This window comes from Dreissena polymorpha, chromosome 7, assembly GCF_020536995.1.
Source record: "Dreissena polymorpha isolate Duluth1 chromosome 7, UMN_Dpol_1.0, whole genome shotgun sequence".
NCBI lineage: Eukaryota > Metazoa > Mollusca > Bivalvia > Myida > Dreissenidae > Dreissena > Dreissena polymorpha.
In genome coordinates, this window is record NC_068361.1 from 61146760 (window position 1) to 61151801 (window position 5042).

A 5042-nucleotide genomic window follows, 5' to 3' on the forward strand; every position below is an offset into this window, starting at 1 on the left:
AGTCCAATATAGCCATTATATGTAGCTTTTGACGATTTGAAAACCTAAAAATTATAAAGCGTTGCAACGCGAAACGATTGAATAATTTGGGGAGTTCTGTTGTTGTCGTTTAAATTTACGAAACTACGAAGATTGCTTATATAAGGTATAAAATACTTAACTTTTGTATACCCGGCGGAATAGCCGAGAGGGCTAATGCGTTTTTCCTTCAGACTAACTCCAGGACTTCGGGGGTCACTGGTTCGAGCCCTGGTACTAGCGACTTTTTTTCCCCTTTTTTTAACTTTATTCTTGATTTTTTACTGGAGCTTTTAAGATCCAATGTTTACATTTATCAATATAAAGCATTTAATGGCAAACTTCAAAATATGCCAAAATCTGTGAAAAGGCCTCTTTAACACATGTTTTCATAACTCCATTGCTTCTATTATTAGGGTATTGAGCAGTCATTTCGTGGAAGAATTTATCGCCGAAGTACTTAACTTTGCTTCAATTAGATATGTAACATGAATAAATAAAAATGTGTGTGTGTCAAATTTTTTTTTATATAATATAAAGATGTAAGCCCGTTTAATAACACTAATTTAGTATTTAATATTTAAAAAATTTACAACATATTTAAAAAATTAAACGCACTTTGCGGGTAAATTAAAACTTCACCATTACGTATAAAGATTTATGTTAAGTAAATATCCGAAACAAACTTATTAAACAAACAATTGCCTTCATCCACAACAGGGGGAAATTATATTAACGAATAATAAAAACAATAACGATTTATGATATAAAATGGTTACTCATAATCGCTAGTAAAGATATTTCAATAAACATGCATAGACAACTTGCGTCATGTACATGATTGTTTTTCAGCAATGTACGAAATTACTTAATAAAAACAAGCAAATGCGATTTACAACAAAGGGGGGGGGGGGACAATATTTACAGAAAATAAACAAGATGTGTTTGTAAAACACTATGTCCCATCCCCCATATTATTGACATTTGACCTTGAAGGATGACATTGACCTTGACTGTTCACCACTCAAAATGTGCAAATCCATGAGATACACATGCATGCCAAATATCAAGTTGCTATCTTCAATATTGCAAAAGTTATGGCCAATGTTGAGGTTTGACGCAAACAAACAAACCAACAAACAGACAGCGCAAAAACAATATGTCCCCCACAATAGACTGGGAGACATAAAAATGTAAGGCTTTATCATTTTGAATTCAATATATATGCATAGACTGTAGTTCAATATATATGCATAGAATTTTTAATTTGCTTTAGGTGAAGGTTTGTGAAAATTCATCGATATTGTCATATGTAAAAGAAAATGCATTCAATTCAAAATAAAATGAACATATCATTTGCAAATGGTACCTCTTACAATTTTGATCGCTCATGAAAAAAATGAATACTCCTCGCAAACCCTTACGATTGATAAACAGCTTACATGTATTTGTAGCTATGTTTTGTGCTATTTGAGAGAAATTTTTAACCTCTGGATAGTTAATTGTACTACGAAAATAGCGAACACAATTTGTGAGAGGGTTGTTATAAACATCAAGTTTGGTTTCATATTTTTCAACTCAATTTTAAAGTGTTCAACCCTCTTTACGCAGTTTGTTGCTCCGTGTAAACAAGAGTATAATGCGTTTTTATCACAATTTTAAATTTAGGATAATAGACGCTCAACATTTTAATTGCACGTTTATACACACAATCTCTGTCTGCGCAACGTTAAAAAATGTTGTGTATACTCCAAAACGCAGTCGTGGCAAAATTGGAACTGCTCCTGAAAGTTAAACACCATCATACATGTATAATATAAATAAAATGAATAAGTATGCAGTTTGCATTCGATACTATTTATCAAAATGTTTCATTTAATGTTTATGTTTCTTGAAATTAATTATTCCTGTATGTAACATGTACCTTAGATTGTATGGCGCTCCTCCGCCGGACCTTGACCTTTCGGACCACGTTCGTAGTGCTGACCTCGCGCTCTGCTGCTATCGTTTCCATCAATGTGGACACTACGCTGAACAGTCCGCATTTAGACGCCGCGTCCCTATGGTTTTAAAAGTGTGCAAATGTATGCACTATGCCTATTATTTAGCATGAAAACCTTAGTTGGAATATGTCTGAAAAACCTATAGCACAGTTAAACTTTTGAATGTTGAACATAATGTTCAGAATTAGCATTAGCATTTTCAAAAAGACTTATAGTAATTGTTTATTATAAAATGTAAATATTTTACTCCTTAACTATGTATGTACACCCTTGTGCGTGTAATACTTACAGACAGTGCACTAGTATAGGACCCGTCCTGTTGTTTCCGTTGGCAACTGATTCAACGTCTTTGATGAACAACAAGAAGTTTCGCGCTGAATTCGGTGTACTAATGTGTGTGTTCCAATCAGTGAAATGCAGAAGGGGGATGGTCTTCGTCTGATTTATTAACCAACGTCATTATGCACAACACATTTTAGCTTAGAGCGCAATGGTTCAATAATAAATGAGATAAACCGTCATTTTAGTGAGATCATTTGATACATTTACTGGGTTTAGACATACTAACAAATTGCCTACATAAACAACAGACATTTACAAGCATTTTCTTCGAACTAAGGTTATCAAACTGCTCTTCACAAAGTATAACATACCTTGAATGCAATTGGGGTAAATCCAAATATATTTCTGCATTAATGTTGGATTAAACAAATATATGTATTTATTTATTTTAAAGATGTTTATAGCATTCACACTTGATTTAATTATTATTGATTGAGATCACTTTAAAACTGTTTTTAGCGAAGCTGTTTTCGGAGAATACCCGAGCTATTGTCATAGCCAGCTCGTCGTCCGCCGTCCGCCGCCCGCCGTCCGCCGTAGGCGTCGTGCTAAAACCTTAACATTGGCCATAACTTTTTAAATATTGAAGATAGCACCTTGATATTTGGCATGCATGTGTATCTCATGGAGCTGCACATTTTTAGTGGTAAAATTTCAAGGTGAACATCATCCTTTAAGGTCTAGGGTCGAAAAAACAAAGTCAAGGGAAGTAATAAGCTTTAAATGGACATAGTTATCTAACCTGCCCAAGTATATATTTTTGTTAAATAAATCAAAGCGGCGCAGTAGGTGGCATTGTGTTTCTGACAAACACATTGTGGTAAAAGGTCAAGGTCAAGGTCATCCTTTACGGTCTATGGTAAAAATACAGATTTAAGGGAAGTAATAAGCTTTATAAAGCGAGAAAATTATTCAATATTGAACATAGCCACTTTATATATTTGGCATGCATGTGTATCTCATGGAGCTGCACATTTTGAGTGGTGAATCTACAGTCACAGTATAGTTGCTTTTAATTATTTGCTACTCAAAATAGAGATTTGTTACAGAGAATTATTTTCAAGGGAAGTAATTTATATAATTATAAATCTCATATTATATATTTCCTTACCAAGAATTGAAGTTCTTTTCACAGTTACTGTACAGATGTATTATTTTGATGATTTATAACCCAAATGATTGATTTTTCAATTTTTTTTTTAAATGATATAATTATTATTTCTTTGATGTTCAGTACATACCTATGGACTTATGTCCATAGATACATGATAAACTCTTTTAGAAAGAGGAAAAAAACTCTAGTTATGATCTTTTTAAAACCACAGGCCTTGGAAGTCAGTGATGTCTGACATGGTCATAAATGACTGAGACTCTCCTCTCCCCCGCCCCCAGTTGGATTAGACAAAATTCAAAGGAAGTAATAACCTTTAAAGGGAGATGATTTCTAAACCTTCTAAATGATAAATATAAATTCTATTTCAATGCGACGCAGGAGGGGGCATTGTGTTTCTGACAAACACATCTCTTGTTGGGTCACTAGGTCAAAGGTCAAGGTCACTGTGACCTCAAAAAAAAATTCTGACAAGCTTTCGCAGCCGGGCGCGGCACCCGTTATGCGGTGCTCTTGTTATTATCTAAATACAGAGTGTTCTATCGAGATATAATCAAACCTGGTCAAGATTTCCACTAGACTGTATTGTAATTGACCGTTTCGTCATATAAACGCCTCTATCTACATCAGAACCCCTTAGTGTATAGAGTCCGTTCTTGTAAACTTTGTTGTCGTCTGGGTAGTAGACGCCTACATTCTGTAAATAATTTTATTCGTGCATATGTATAATACTCAGTGTGATATTTTCTTGTTTAATAATACACCATAATATCTATGTTTCCTTATATAAAAGCTATGTTTGTGTAAACAAAATTGTATAAAAAATGCACAGGTACATTATGTTGATTATGTCATACGTCTTGAGAAAAGTATTTTCACATCCGTCATTTTAAATCAATGCGATAAAGTTATTACGGCGCTATTTTCGATGATGGAGTCCATATTGACAATGCAAGAACAGTTTTCCTGCACTAGAAGGGTTAGAAAACTGTTAACTGTTTCCGGTAGTGGTGTTTGTGCAAGGATCCACTTTTTCTGCTTTTTAAAGCTCTGAAAGAATATGGGGTTCTGTTTTCAAGCATGCTCTTGCATGATGCTTAATCACTTAACATATGGATAATAACCTCAATGGCAATTAATAAAATATATTAGCACAGAACAGGGACTAATATTGTTGACTCAGCGAGTTCCCTCATATTTACATTATATGTACATGTTTCAATTGTATGTTCACATGTACGTTAATTATGTTAGAATAATAGAGTACTGTTTCATAAAAGTTATATAGCTAAACATTTATAAGTCTGTCTATCACTCGATGATTTATTGATTTTCTTACATTCATATATACTGCATTGATATAGTCTGATGTCCCTGGTTTCATTTTTAAATGTAACCTCGGTCGGTAGGCATCGCCTGAAAACCAAATTAAGAATGCATATCGTATAATTCTTTCTTGATACCGGATTGTATGGGACTCAACAATCCACGTAAGTCATTTACAAACATTAAGTTAACACACTTTTACGTGTGTGTTTTTTTATTATAAAACGACGACATTTTCTTAC